Source organism: Chiloscyllium plagiosum, unplaced genomic scaffold (assembly GCF_037043375.1).
Source record: "Chiloscyllium plagiosum isolate Xiang-an unplaced genomic scaffold, Cpla_swu_hap1 HiC_scaffold_31, whole genome shotgun sequence".
Taxonomy (NCBI): Eukaryota; Metazoa; Chordata; class Chondrichthyes; order Orectolobiformes; family Hemiscylliidae; genus Chiloscyllium; species Chiloscyllium plagiosum.
The window spans coordinates 73,531,835-73,547,616 of NW_028270169.1; the positions used below are offsets into that span (position 1 = coordinate 73,531,835).

At 46.8% G+C, this 15,782-nt stretch overlaps 1 long non-coding RNA gene across 2 annotated transcripts in view; it reads right to left on the bottom strand.

The window, feature by feature from the left end:
• LOC148142002 (uncharacterized) overlaps window positions 1–15,782 on the bottom strand; it is a 972,588-nt gene that overhangs the window by 481,223 nt on the left and 475,583 nt on the right. The window lies entirely within an intron of this gene.

Here is a 15,782-nt window from a genome sequence, read left to right on the forward strand (position 1 = left end):
CAGAAAGTCTTCCCTCAATACCTCAGAAAGTGCTCCCTCAGTAACTCAGGTAGTTCTCCCTCAGTACCTCAGAAAGTGCTTCCTCAATACCTCAGAAAGTGCTCCATCAATACTTCAGAAACTGGTCCCACAGTTCCTCAGATAGTTCTCCCTCAGTACCTCAGATAGTTCTCCATCAGTACCTCAGATATGTGCTCCCTCAATACCGCAGATAGTGCTACCTCAATACCTCAGATAGGTTTCCCTCAGTACCACAGTAAGTGCTTTCTCAATACCTCAGAAAGTGCTCCATCAATAACTCAGATAGTTCTCCCTCAGTACCTCAGATACTTCTCCCTCAGTACCTCAGAAAGTGCTCCCTCAAAACCTCAGAAAGTGCTTCCTCAATGCCTCAGAAAGTGCACCCTCAGTACCTCAGATAGTGCTCCCTCAATACCTCAGAAATTGCTCCATCAATACCTCAGAAAGTGCTTCCTCAGTACCTCAGATAGTGGTACCTCAATACATCAGAAATTGCTCCATCAATACCTCAGATAGTTCTCCCTTAGTACCTCAGAGTGTGCTTCCTCAATACTTCAGAACTTGCTCCCTCAGTACCTCAGATAGTGCTCCCTCAATACCTCAGAAAGTGCTCACTCAGTACCACAGAAAGTGCTTCCTCAATACCTCAGAAAGTTCTCCCTCAGTACCTCAGATAGTGCTCCCTCAATACCTCAGAAATTGCTCCATCAATACCTCAGAAAGTGCTTCCTCAATGCCTCAGAAAGTGCTTCCTCAATACCTCAGAAAGTGCTACCTCAATACCTCATAAAGTGATCCCTCAGTACCTCAGAAAGTGCTCCCTCAATAACTCAGATAATGCTCCCTCAATACCTCAGAAAGTGCACGCTCAATACCTCAGATAGTTCTCCCACAATGCCTCAGATAGTGCTCCCTCAATTCCTCAGATAGTGCGTCCTCAATACCTCAGATAGTTCTCCCTCAATGCCTCTGAAAGTGCTTTCTCAATACCTCAGATAGTACTCCCTCAGTACCTCAGATAGTGCTTCCTCAGTACATCAGAAAGTGCTCCGTCAATACCTCAGAAAGTGCTCCCATGGTACCTCGGATAGTGCTCCCTCAGTACCTCAAATACTTCTCCCTCAGTACCTCAGATAGTGCTCCCTCAGTACCTCAAATACTTCTCCATCAGTACCTCTGAAAGTGCTCCCTCAATACCTCTGAAAGTGCTCCCTCAGTACCTCAGATTGTTCACCCGCAGTACCTCAGATAATTCTCCCTCAGTACCTCAGAAAGTGCTCCCTCAATACCTCAGAATGTGCTCCATCAATACCTCAGATCGTTCTCCCTCAATACCTCAGAGAGTGCTCCCTCAGTACCTCAGAAAGGGCTTCATCAATACGTCAGAAAGTGATCCCTCAATACCTCAGAAAGTGCTCCCTCAGTACCTCAGATAATGCTCCCTAAATACCTCAGAACGTGCACGCTCAATACCTCAGATAGTTCTCCCACAATGCCTCAGATAGTGCTCCCTCAATTCCTCAGATAGTGCGTCCTCAATACCTCAGATAGTTCTCCCTCAATACCTCTGAAAGTGCTTTCTCAGTACCTCAGATAGTGCTCCCTCAGTACCTCAAATACTTCTCCCTCAGTACCTCAGATAGTGCTCCCTCAGTACCTCAAATACTTCTCCCTCGGTACCTCTGAAAGTGCTCCCTCAGTACCTCAGATTGTTCTCCCTCAGTACCTCAGATAATTCTCCGTCAGTACCTCAGAAAGTGCTCCCTCAATACCTCAGAATGTGCTCCATCAATACCTCAGATCGTTCTCCCTCAATATCTCAGAAAGTGCTCCCACAGTACCTCAGAAAGTGCTTCATCAATACGTCAGAAAGTGCTCCCTTAATACTCAGAAAGTGCTTCCTCAATACCTCAGATAGTGTTCCCTCAATACCTCAGAAAGTGCTTCCTCAATACCTCAGAATGTGCTCCATCAGTGCCTCAGATAGTGCTCCCTCAATACCTTTGAAAGTGCTCCCTCAGTACCTCAGATATTTCTCCCTCAGTACCTCAGAAGGTGCTTCCTCAATACCTCAGAAAGTGATCCCTCAATACCTCAGATATTTCTCCCTCAGTACCTCAGGTAGTGCTCCCTCAATACCTCAGAAAGTGCTCCCTCAGTACCTCAGATAGTGCTCCCTCAGTACCTCAGATAGTGCTTCCTCAGTACCTCAGAAAGTGCTCCCTCAATACCTCAGAAAGTGCTCCCTCAATACCTCAGAAAGTGCTCCCACAATACCTCAGATAGTTCTCCCTCAATACCTCAGAATGTGCTCCCTCAATACCTCAGAAAGTGCTCCCTCAGTACCTCAGATATTGCTTCCGCAATACCTCTGAAAGTGCTCCCTCAATACCTCAGAAAGTGCTCCCTCAGTACTTCAGATAGTGCTTCCTCAGTACTTCAGAAAGTCCTCCATCAATACCTCCGAAAGTGCTCCATCAATACCTCAGATAGTGCTCTATCAATACCTCTGAAAGTGCTCCCTAAATACCCCAGATAGTTCTCCCTCAATAACTCAGATAGTGCTTCCTCAATACCTCTGAAATTGCTCCCTCAATACCTAATATATTTCTCCATCAATGCCTCAGGTAGTGCTCCCTCAATACCTCAGATAGTGCTCCATCAATACCTCAGATAGTTCTGCCTCAATACCTCAGAAAGTGCTCCCTCAGTACCTCAGATAGTGCTCCATCAATACCTCAGATAGTTCTGCCTCAATACCTCTGAAAGTGCTCCCGCAATACCTCAGAAAGTGCTCCCTCAGTACCTCAGATAGTTCTCCCTCAGTACCTCAGATAGTTCTCCATCAGTACCTCAGACATGTGCTTCCTCAATACCGCAGATAGTGCTACCTCAATACCTCAGATAGGTTTCCCTCAGTACCACAGTAAGTGCTTTCTCAATACCTCAGAAAGTGCTCCATCAATAACTCAGATAGTTCTCCCTCAGTACCTCAGATACTTCTCCCTCAGTACCTCAGAAAGTGCTCCCTCAAAACCTCAGAAAGTGCTTCCTCAATACCTCAGAAAGTGCACCCTCAGTACCTCAGATAGTGCTCCCTCAATACCTCAGAAATTGCTCCATCAATACCTCAGAAAGTGCTTCCTCAGTACCTCAGATAGTGGTACCTCAATACATCAGAAATTGCTCCATCAATACCTCAGATAGTTCTCCCTTAGTAACTCAGAGTGTGCTTCCTCAATACTTCAGAACTTGCTCCCTCAGTACCTCAGATAGTGCTCCCTCAATACCTCAGAAAGTGCTCACTCAGTACCACAGAAAGTGCTTCCTCAATACCTCAGAAGGTTCTCTCTCAGTACCTCAGATAGTGCTCCCTCAATACCTCAGAAATTGCTCCATCAATCCCTCAGAAAGTGCTTCCTCAATACCTCAGAAAGTGCTTCCTCAATACCTCAGTAAGTGCTACCTCAATACCTCATAAAGTGATCCATCAGTACCTCGGAAAGTGCTCCCTCAATAACTCAGATAATGCTCCCTCAATACCTCAGAAAGTGCACGCTCAATACCTCAGATAGTTCTCCCACAATACCTCTGAAAGTGCTTTCTCAATACCTCAGAAAGTGCTCCCACAGTACCTCAGATAGTACTCCCTCAGTACCTCAGATAGTGCTTCCTCTGTACATCAGAAAGTGCTCCGTCAATACCTCAGAAAGTGCTCCCTTAGTACCACAGATAGTGCTCCCTCAGTACCTCAAATACTTCTCCCTCAGTACCTCAGATAGTGCTCCCTCAGTACCTCAAATACTTCTCCCTCAGTACCTCTGAAAGTGCTCCCTCAATACCTCTGAAAGTGCTCCCTCAGTACCTCAGATTGTTCTCCCTCACAACCTCAGATAATTCTCCCTCAGTACCTCAGAAAGTGCTCCATCAATACCTCAGATCGTTCTCCCTCAATACCTCAGAAAGTGCTCCCTCAGTACCTCAGAAAGGGCTTCATCAATACGTCAGAAAGTGCTCCCTCAATACCTCAGAAAGTGCTCCCTCAGTACCTCAGATAATGCTCCCTCAATACCTCAGAAAGTGCACGCTCAATACCTCAGATAGTTCTCCCACAATGCCTTAGATAGTGCTCCCTCAATTCCTCAGATAGTGCGTCCGCAATACCTCAGATAGTTCTCCCTCAATACCTCTGAAAGTGCTTTCTCAATACCTCAGATAGTTCTCCCACAGTACCTCAGGTTGTACTCCCTCAGTACCTCTGATAGTGCTTCATCAGTACATCAGAAAGTGCTCCGTCAATACCCCAGAAAGTGCTCCCTCAGTACCTCAGATAGTGCTCCCTCAGTACCTCAAATACTTCTCCCTCAGTACCTCAGATAGTGCTCCCTCAGTACCTCAAATACTTCTCCCTCAGTACCTCTGAAAGTGCTCCCTCAGTACCTCAGATTGTTCTCCCTCAGTACCTCAGGTAATTCTCCGTCAGTACCTCAGAAAGTGCTCCCTCAATACCTCAGAATGTGCTCCATCAATACCTCAGATCGTTCTCCCTCAATACCTCAGAAAGTGCTTCATCAATACATCAGAAAGTGCTCCCTTAATACTCAGAAAGTGCTTCCTCAATACCTCAGATAGTGTTCCCTCAATACCTCAGAAAGTGCTTCCTCAATACCTCAGAATGTGCTCCATCAGTGCCTCAGATAGTGCTCCCTCAATACCTTTGAAAGTGCTCCCTCAGTACCTCAGATATTTCTCCCTCAGTACCTCAGAAGGTGCTTCCTCAATACCTCAGAAAGTGATCCCTCAATACCTCAGATATTTCTCCCTCAGTACCTCAGGTAGTGCTCCCTCACTACCTCAGAAAGTGCTCACTCAGTACCTCAGACAGTTCTCCCACAGTTCCTCAGATAGTTCCCCCTCAGTACCTCAGAAAGTGCTCCCTCAGTACCATAGATAGTTCTCCCTCAGTACCTCAGATAGTGCTCCCTCAGTACTTCAGATAGTGCTTCGTCAGTACCTCAGAAAGTGCTCTCTCAATACCTCAGAAAGTGCTCCCTCAATACCTCAGAAAGTGCTCCCACAATACCTCAGATAGTTCTCCCTCAATACCTCAGAAAGTGCTCCCTCAATACCTCAGAAAGTGCTCCCTCAGTACCTCAGATATTGCTTCCGCAATACCTCTGAAAGTGCTCCCTCAATACCTCAGAAAGTGCTCCCTCAGTACATCAGATAGTGCTTCCTCAGTACTTCAGAAAGTCCTCCATCAATACCTCCGAAAGTGCTCCATCAATACCTCAGATAGTGCTCTATCAATACCTCAGATAGTGCTCCCTCAATACCTCTGAAAGTGCTCCCTAAATACCCCAGATAGTTCTCCCTCAATAACTCAGATAGTGCTTCCTCAATACCTCTGAAATTGCTCCCTCAATACCTAATATATTTCTCCATCAATGCCTCAGGTAGTGCTCCCTCAATACCTCAGATAGTGCTCCATCAATACCTCAGATAGTTCTGCCTCAATACCTCAGAAAGTGCTCCCTCAGTACCTCAGATAGTTCTCCCTCAGTACCTCAGAAACTGCTCACTCAGTACCACAAAAAGTGCTCCCTTAGTACCTCAATAGTGCTCCCTCAGTACCTCAGAAATAGGTCCCTCAGTACCTCAGAGAGTGCTCTCAAACTGCCTCAGATAGTGCTCCCTCAATACCTCATAAAGTGCTTCCTCAATGCCTCAGAAAGTGCTCCATCAATAACTCAGATAGTTCTCCTTCAGTACCTCAGATACTTCTCCCTCAGTACCTCAGGAAGTGCTCCCTCAATACCTCAGATAGTGCTCCCTCAATACCTCAGAAAGTGCTCCCTCAATACCTCAAAAAGTGCTTCCTCAGTACCTCAGATAGTGGTACCTCAATACATCAGAAATTGCTTCATCAATACATCAGATAGTTCTCCCTTAGTACCTCAGAGTGTGCTTCCTCAATACCTCAGAACTTGCTCCCTCAGTACCTCAGATAGTGCTCCCTCAATACCTCAGAAAGTGCTCCCTCAGTACCACAGAAAGTGCTTCCTCAATACCTCAGAAAGTTCTCCCTCAGTACCTCAGATAGTGCTCCCTCAATACCTCAGAAAGTGCTTCCTCAATACCTCAGTAAGTGCTACCTCAATACCTCATAAAGTGATCCCTCAGTACCTCAGAAAGTGCTCCCTCAATAATTCAGATAATGCTCCCTCAATTCCTCAGAAAGTGCACGCTCAATACCTCAGATAGTTCTCCCACAATGCCTCAGATAGTGCTACCTCAATTCCTCAGATAGTGCGTCCTCAATACCTCAGATAGTTCTCCCTCAATACCTCAGAAAGTGCTTCCTCAATACATCAGAAAGTGCTCCGTCAATACCTCAGAAAGTGCTCCCTCAGTACCTCAGATAGTGCTCCCTCAGTACCTCAAATACTTCTCCCTCAGTACCTCAGATAGTGCTCCCTCAATACCTCAAATACTTCTCCCTCAGTACCTCTGAAAGTGCTCCCTCAATACCACTGAAAGTGCTCCCTCAGTACCTCAAATTGTTCTCCCTCAGTACCTCAGATAATTCTCCCTCAGTACCTCAGAAAGTGCTCCCTCAATACCTCAGAATGTGCTCCATCAATACCTCAGATCGTTCTCCCTCAACAACTCAGAAAGTGCTCCCTCAGTACCTCAGAAAGTGATTCATCAAAATGTCAGAAAGTGCTCCCTCAATACCTCAGAAAGTGCTCCCTCAGTACCTCAGATAGTTCTCCCTCAGTACCTCAGATAGTACTCGCTCAGAACCTCAGATTGTGCATCCTCAATACCTCCGAAAGTTCTCCCTCAGTACCTCAGATAGTTCTCCATCAGTACCTCAGAAAGTGCTCCCTACAGTACCTCAGATAGTGCTCCCTCAATGCCTCAGATAGTGCTCCCTGAATACCTCATAGAGTGCTCCCTCAGTACCTCAGAAAGTGCTCCCTCAGTACCTCAGATAATACTCACTCAGAACCTCAGCTAGTGCTTCCTCAGTACGTCAGAAAGTGCTCCCTCAATACCTCAGAAACTGCTCCCTCAGTACCTCAGATAGTTCTCCCTCAGTACCTCAGATAGTACTCACTCAGAACCTCAGCTAGTGCTTCCTCAGTACCTCAGAAAGTGCTCCCTCAGTACCGCAGATAGTTCTCCCTCAGTACCTCAGATAGTTCTACCTCAGTATCTCAGAGAGTGCTTCCTGAATACCTCAGAACTTGTTCCCTCAGTACCTCAGATAGTGCTCCCTCAATACCTCAGAAAGTGCTCCATCAATACCTCAGATAGTTCTCCCTCAGTACCTCAGAGAGTGCTCCCTCAGTACCTCAGAACTTGCTCCCTCAGTACCTCAGATAGTGCTCCCTCAATACCACTGAAAGTGCTCCCTCAATACGTCAGATAGTTCTATCTATGCATCAGATAAAACTCCCACAGTACCTCAGAACGTGCTCCCTCAGTACCTCAGATAATTCTCCCTCAATACCTCTGAAAGTGCTCCCTCAATACCTCAGATATTTCTCCCTCAATGCCTCAGATAGTGCTCCCACAATACCTCAGATAGTTCTCCCTCAAAACCTCAGATAGTTCTCCCTCAGTACCTCTGAAAGTGCTCCCACAATACCTCAGAAAGTGCTCCCTTAGTACCTCAGATATTACTCACTCAGAACTTCAGCTAGTGCTTCCTCAGCACCTCAGAAACTGCTCCCTAAATACCTCAGAAATTGCTCCCTCAGTACCTCAGATATTGCTCCCTCAATGCCTCAGATAGTGCTCCCTTAATACTTCAGAAAGTGCTCCCTCAGTACCTCAGAAAGTGCTACCTCAATACCTCAGAAAGTGCTGCCTCAATACCTCAGATAGTTCTCCCTCAATACCACTGAAAGTGCACCCTCAATACCTCAGATAGTTCTGTCTATGCCTCAGATAATACTCCCACAGTACCTCAGAAAGTGCTCCCTCAGTACCTCAGATAGTTCTCCCTCAATACCTCTGAAAGTGCTCCCTCAATACCTCAGATATTTCTCCCTCAATGCCTCAGACAGTTTTCCCTCAATACCACAGATAGTTCTCCCTCAGTACCTCAGAAAGTGCTCCCTTAGTACCTCAGATATTACTCACTCAGAACCTCAGCTAGTGCTTCCTCAGTATGTCAGAAAGTGCTCCCTCAATACCTCAGAAAGTGCTCCTCCAGTACCTCGGATAGTTCTCACTCAGCACCTCAGAAACTGCTCCCTAAATACCTCAGAAAATACTCCCTCAGTACCTCAGATAATGCTCCCTCAATACCTCAGAAAGTGCTCCCTCAGTACCTCAGATAGTTCTCCCTCAGTACCTCAGGAAGTACACCCTCCATACTCAGAAAGTGCTTCCTCAATACCTCAGGTAGTGCTCCCTCAATACCTCAGAAAGTGCTCACTCAGTACCTCAGACAGTTCTCCCACAGTTCCTCAGATAGTCCCCCCTCAGTAACTCAGAAAGTGCTCCCTCAGTACCATAGATAGTTCTCCCTCAGTACCTCAGAAGGTGTTCCCTCAATACTTCTGAAAAATGGTCCCTCAGTACATCAGATAGTTCTCCCTCAGTACCTCAGATAGTGCTCCCTCAGTACCTCAGATAGTGCTTCCTCAGTACCTCAGAAAGTGCTCCCTCAATACCTCAGAAGGTGCTCCCTCAATACCTCAGAAAGTGCTCCCACAATACCTCAGATAGTTCACCCTCAATACCTCTAAAAGTGCTCCCTCAATACCTCTGAAAGTGCTCCCTCAATACCTCAGAAAGTGCTCCCTCAGTACATCAGATAGTGCTTCCTCAGTACTTCAGAAAGTCCTCCATCAACACCTCTGAAAGTGCTCCCTAAATACCCCAGATAGTTCTCCCTCAATAACTCAGATAGTGCTTCCTCAATACCTCTGAAATTGCTCCCTCAATACCTAATATATTTCTCCATCAATACCTCAGATAGTGCTCCCTCAATACCTCAGATAGTGCTCCCTCAATACCTCAGATAGTGCTCCCTCAGTACCTCATATAGTTCTCCCTCAGTACCTCAGAAAGTGCTCACTCAGTACCTCAAAAAGTGCTCCCTTAGTACCTCAATAGTGCTCCCTCAGTGCCTCAGAAATAGCTCCCACAGTACCTCAGATAGTGCTCCCTCAATACCTCAGATAGTTCTCCCTCAATATCTCTGATAGTGCTCCTTCAATAGCTCAGATAGTTCTCCCTCAAAACCTCAGATAGTGCTTCCTCAGTACGTCAGAATGTGCTTCCTCAATACCTCAGAAAGTGCTCCCTCAGTACCTCAGATATTGCTCCCTCAATGCCTGAGATAGTGCTGCCTTAATACCTCAGAAAGTGCTCCCTCAGTACCTCAGATATTGCTCCCTCAATGCCTGAGATAGTGCTGCCTTAATACCTCAGAAAGTGCTCCCTCAGTACCTGACATAGTTCTCCCTCAGTACCTCAAATAGTTCTCCCTAAATACCTCAGAAAGTGCTCCCTCAATACCTCAGAAAGTGCTTCCTCAGCACCTCAGAAAGTGAACCCTCAGTACCTCAGATAGTGCTCCCTCAATACCTCAGAAAGTGCTCCCTCAATACCTCATAAAGTGCTTCCTCAATACATCAGATTGTGTTCCCTCAATACTTCAGAAGGTGCTTCCTCAATACCTCAGATAGTGCGTCCTCAATACCTCAGATAGTGCTCCCTCAATACCTCAGAAAGTGCTTCCACAATACCTCAGATAGTTCTCCCTCAGTACCTCAGATAGTGCTCCCTCAATAACTCAGAAAGTGCTCCCTCAGTACCTCAGATAGTGCTCCCTCAGTACCTAAGATAGTGCTCCATGAATACTTCAAAAAGTGGTCACTCAGTACCGAAGATAGTTCTCCCTCACTACCTCAGGTTGTGCTCCCTCAATACCTCAGATAGTGCTTCCTCAGTATCTCAGAAGGTGCTCCCTCTATACCTCAGAAAGTGCTCCCTAAATACCTTAGATTGTTCGCCCACAATACATCAGATAGTTCTCCCTCAAAACCTCTGAAAGTGCATGCTCAATACCTCAGATAGTGCTCCCTCAATACCTCAGATAGTTCTCCCTCAATACCTCAGATAGTTCTCCCTCAATAGCTCAGATAGTTCCCCCTTCAAAACCTCTGAAAGTGCTCCCTCAATACCTCAGAAAGTGCTCCCTCAGTACCTCAGATAGTACTCCCTCAAAACCTCAGATACTGCTTCCTCTGTACGTCAGAATGTGCTTCCTCAATACCTCAGAAAGTGCTCCCTCAGCACCTCAGATAGTTCTCCCTCAGTACCTCAGATGGTTGTCGCTCAGTACCTCAGAAAGTGCTCCCTCAATACCTCAGCAAGTGCTCCCTCAGTACCTCAGATATTGCTCCCTCAATGCCTCAGATAGTGCTGCCTTAATACCTCAGATAGTTCTCCCTTAGTACCTCAAATAGTTTTCCCTAAATACCTCAGAAAGTGCTCCCTCAATAGCTCAGAAAGTGCTTCCTCAACACCTCAGAAAGTGCACGCTCAGTACCTCAGATAGTGCTCCCTCAATACCTCAGAAAGTGCTTCCTCAATACCTCAGAAAGTGCTCCCTCAGTACCTCAGATAGTGCTCCCTCAGTACCTCAGAAAGTGCTCCATCAATACCTCAAATAGTGCTCCCTCAGTACCTCAGGAAGTGCTCCATCAATCCCTCAGATAGTTCTGCCTCAGTACCTCAGAGTGTGCTTCCTCAATACCTCAGAACTTGCTCCCTCAGTACCTCAGAAAATGCTCCCTCAATAACTCAGAAAATGCTCACACAATACCTCAGATAGTGCTGCCTCAATACCTCAGAAAGTGCTTCCTCGATATCTCAGAAAGTGCTCCATCAGTACCTCAGATAGTGCTCCCTCAATACCTCAGAAAGTGCTCCCTCAATACCTCAGAAAGTGCACCCTCAGTACCTCAGATAGTGCACCCTCAGTACCTCAGATAGTGCTCCCCCAACAAAGGGGGAAGTGACGACGACCAGAGGGGCAGCCGGGAAGGAAAGCGGTGAGTATTTATACTCACCCTTCGAAGCCGTCGGTCATTTCCAGTGCGAGCAGCAGCGAAGGTAAGACCGTTTGGTTTTAAAAGTACTTACCGGTAGCGGGCAGCGGTGTTTTTTTTTTTCTCTTTCACTCTCTCTTCACAGAAAGAGCGGGAGCACCAGGGGGAAGTGACGACGACCAGAGGGGCAGCCGAGACCCGGAAGCAGTTAGTGTAAGCTTACCTGGGTAGGTTTTTTCCCCCTTTAAAAGCGCTCAGGTCTCTGGCACGGAGCCTGTCCCCGTTACTCAGAAGGGAAGGGTGAAGGAGAGCAGAGCAGTAGTAATTGGGAACTCGATAGTTCGGGGCACAGATAGGCGGTTTTGTGGGAACGAGAGAGACTCACGTTTGGTATGTTGCCTCCCAGGTGCAAGGGTACGTGATGTCTCTGATCGTGTTTTCCGGGTCCTGGAGGGGGAGGGGGAGCAGCCCGAAGTCGTGGTCCATATTGGCACCAACGACATAGGTAGGAGGAGTGCCGAGGATGTTAGACAGGCTTTCAGGGAGCTAGGTTGGAAGCTCAGAGTTAGAACGAACAGAGTTGTTGTCTCTGGTTTGTTACCCGTGCCACGTGATAGAGATTCGAGGAATAGGGAGAGAGAACAGTTAAATGCGTGGCTACAGGGATGGTGCAGGAGGGAGGGATTCTGGTTTTTGGATAACTGGGGTTCTTTCTGGGGACGGTGGGACCTCTATAAACAGGATGGTCTACACCTGAACCTGAGGGGCACCAGTATCCTTGGGGGGAGGTTTGCTAGTGCTCTTGGGGGGGGTTTACACTAACTCTGCAGGGGCATGGGAACCCAGATTGTAGCTTCAGGGTGCAGGGCCTGGAGTGTAGGGAGGTTAGGAACATGGCATCAATTTCAAAGGAGGGTGCCTGTAGACAGGAAAGTGGCTTGAAGTGTGTATACTTCAATGCAAGAAGTATACGAAATAAGGTAGGTGAACTTGCAGCGTGGGTTGGTACCTGGGACTTCGATGTTGTGGCTATTACGGAGACATGGCTAGAACAGGGACAGGATTGGCTGTTGCAGGTTCCAGGATTTAAATGTTTTAGTAGGGTCAGAGGTGGGGGTAAAAGAGGGGGAGGTGTGGCATTGCTTGTCAAAGATAGTATTACAGTGGTGGAAAGGACGATGGATGAGGACTTGCCATCTGAGGTAGTTTGGGCTGAGGTTAGGAATAGGAAAGGTGAGGTCACCCTGTTAGGAGTCTTTTACAGGCCTCCTAATAGTCCTAGAATCATTGAAGAAAGGATAGGGAAGGTGATTCAGGAGATGAGTGACAGTAATAGGGTGGTTGTTATGGGGGACTTTAACTTTCCTGATATTGATTGGGAAAGCTATAGCTCAAGTTCGTTAGACGGGTCAGTGTTTGTTCAATGTGTGCAGGAGAGTTTCCTGACACAATATGTAGACAGGCCAACAAGAGGTGAGGCCATACTGGATTTGGTTCTGGGTAACGAACCAGGCCAGGTGTTAGAATTAGAGGTAGGTGAGCACTTTGGGGATAGTGACCATAATTCGGTGAGTTTTACTCTCGTGATGGAGAGGGATAAGTGTGTACTACAGGGCAAGAGTTATAGCTGGGGTCAGGGAAATTATGATGCGGTGAGGCATGACTTAGGATGTGTGGCTTGGAAAAGTAGACTCCAAGGCTAGAGTGTAAATGATATGTGGAGCTTGTTCAAGGAGCAACTATTGAGTGTCCTTAATAATTATGTACCTGTCAGGCAGGGAGGAAAGGGTCGTGCGAGGGAGCCGTGGTTTAATAAGGAATTGGAATCCCTTGTTAAATGGAAGAGGGCGGCCTATCTCAAGATGAGACATGAAGGTTCAATTGGGGCGATTGAGAGTTATAGGGTAGCCAGGAAGGACCTGAAGAGAGAGCTAAGAGCAGCAAGGAGGGGACATGAAAGGTCCTTAGTCGGTAGGATTAGGGAAAACCCTAAGGCTTTCTATAGGTATGTTAGGAATAAAAGAATGACGAGGGTAGGAATAGGTCCAGTCAAGGATAGTAGTGGGAAGTTGCGTGTGGAGGCGGAAGAGATTGGGGAGACACTGAATGAATACTTTTCTTCAGTATTTACTCAGGAACAGGGCATTGTCGTCGATGTGAATACTGAGTCACAAATAAGTAGAATGGATGACTTTGAGGTATGTAGAGAAGAGGTGTTGGAAATCCTGGAAAAGGTGAAAATAGATAAGTCCCCTGGGCCTGATGGCATTTATCCTAGGATTCTCTGGGAAGCAAGGGAGGAGATTGCAGAGCCATTGGCCTTGATTTTTATGTCCTCTTTGTCTACAGGAGTAGTGCCAGAAGACTGGAGGATAGCAAATGAGGTTCCCTTGTTCAAGAAGGGGAGTAGGGATAACCCTAGTAACTATAGGCCGGTGAGTCTCACTTCTGTTGTGGGCAAAGTCTTAGAGAGAATTGTAAGGGATAGGATTTATGCACATCTGGATAGGAATAATGTGATCAAGGATAGTCAGCATGGTTTTGTGAAGGGCAGGTCGTGCCTCACAAACCTTATTGAATTCTTTGAAAAGGTGACGAAGGAGGTTGATGAGGGGAAAGCGGTAGATGTGGTATATATGGATTTTAGTAAGGCGTTTGATAAGGTTCCCCATGGTAGGCTACTGCAGAAAATACGGAGATATGGCATTGAGGGTGAGTTGGAGGTTTGGATTAGGAATTGGCTGGATGGAAGAAGACAGAGGGTAGTAGTTGATGGCAAAGTTTCTTCATGGAGTGCCGTCACTAGCGGTGTTCCGCAAGGATCTGTTTTGGGACCATTGCTGTTTGTCATTTTTATAAATGACCTGGAAGAGGGGTTAGAAGGTTGGGTGAGCAAGTTTGCGGATGATACGAAAGTCGGAGGAGTTGTTGACAGTGAGGAAGGATGTGGCAGGTTACAGCAGGATATAGAGAAGCTGCAGAGCTGGGCAGAAAGGTGGCAAATGGAATTCAATGTAGCTAAGTGTGAGGTGATTCACTTTGTGAAGAATAACAAAAAGATGGGGTACTGGGCTAATGGTTGGATACTTGGTAGTGTGGATGAGCAGAGGGATCTTGGTGTCCATGAACACAGATCTCTGAAAGTTGCCACCCAGGTAAATAGTGCGGTGAGGAAGGCATATGGCGTACTGGCTTTTATTGGTAGAGGAATTGAGTTCCGGAGTCCTGAGGTCATGATGCAGTTGTATAAGACTCTGGTGCGGCCGCATCTGGAATATTGTGTGCAGTTTTGGTCGCCATACTATAGGAAGGATGTGGAGGCACTGGAACGGGTGCAGAGGATGTTGCCTGGTATGGAAGGAAGATCGTATGAGGAAAGACTGAGACACTTGGGGCTGTTTTCATTAGAGAAAAGAAGGTTTAGGGGTGACTTGATTGAGGTGTACAAGATGATTAGGGGGTTAGATAGGGTTGACAGTGTGAACCTTTTCCCGCGTATGGAGTCGGGTATTACAAGGGGGCATAGCTTTAAATTAAGGGGGGGTAGATATAGGACTGAAGTTAGGGGTAGGTTCTTCACTCAGCGAGTCATAAGTTCATGGAATGCCCTGCCAGTAGCAGTGGTGGACTCTCCCTCTTTATGGGCATTTAAGCGGGCATTGGATAGGTATATGGAGGATAGTGGGTTAGTATAGGTTAGGTGGGCTTGGATCGGCGCAACATCGAGGGCCAAAGGGCCTGTACTGCGCTGTATTCTTCTATCTACCACAGAAAGTGCTCCCTCAATACCTCATAAAGTGCTTCCAGAATACATCAGATTGTGTTCCCTCAGTACCTCAGAAAGTGCTTCCTCAATACCTCAGAAAGTGCTCCCACAGTTCCTCAGATTGTGTTCCCTCAGTACCTCAGAAAGTGCTTCCTCAATACCTCAGACAGTGCTCCCTCAGTTCCTCAGATAGTGCTCCCTCAATACCTCAGAGAGTGCTCCATCAATACCTCAGATAGTTCTCCCTCAGTACCACAGAGAGTGCTTCCTCAATACCTCAGAACTTGCTCCCTCAGTACCTCAGATAGTGCTCCCTCAAGACCTCAGAAAGCGCTTCCTCAATACCTCAGAACGTGCTCCCTCAATAGCTCAGAATGTGCTTCCTCAATACCTCAGAAAGTGCTCCCTCAGTACCTCAGATAATCCTCCCTCAATACCTCAGAAAGTGCTCCCTCAATACCTCAAAAAGTGCTCCCTCAGTACCTCAGATAGTGCTCCCTCAGTACCTCAGAGAGTGCTCCATCAATACCTCAGATCATTCTCCCTCAGTACCACAGAGAGTGCTACCTCAATACCTCAGAAAGTGCTTCCTCAATACCTCAGAAAGTGATCCCTCAATACCTCAGAAAGTGATCCCTCAATACCTCAGAAAGTGCTCCCTCAATACCTCAGAAAGTGCTCCCTCAGTACCTCATAAAGTGCTTCCTCAATACATCAGATTGTGTTCCCTCAATACCTCAGAAAGTGCTTCCACAATACCTCAGAAAGTGCTCCCTCTGTACCTCAGATAGTGCTCCCTCAATACCACAGAAAGTGCTCCATCAATACCTCAGATAGTTCTCCCACAGTACCTCAGATAGTTCTCCCTCAGTACCTCAGATAGTTCTCCCTCAGTACCTCAGAAAGTGCTTCATCAA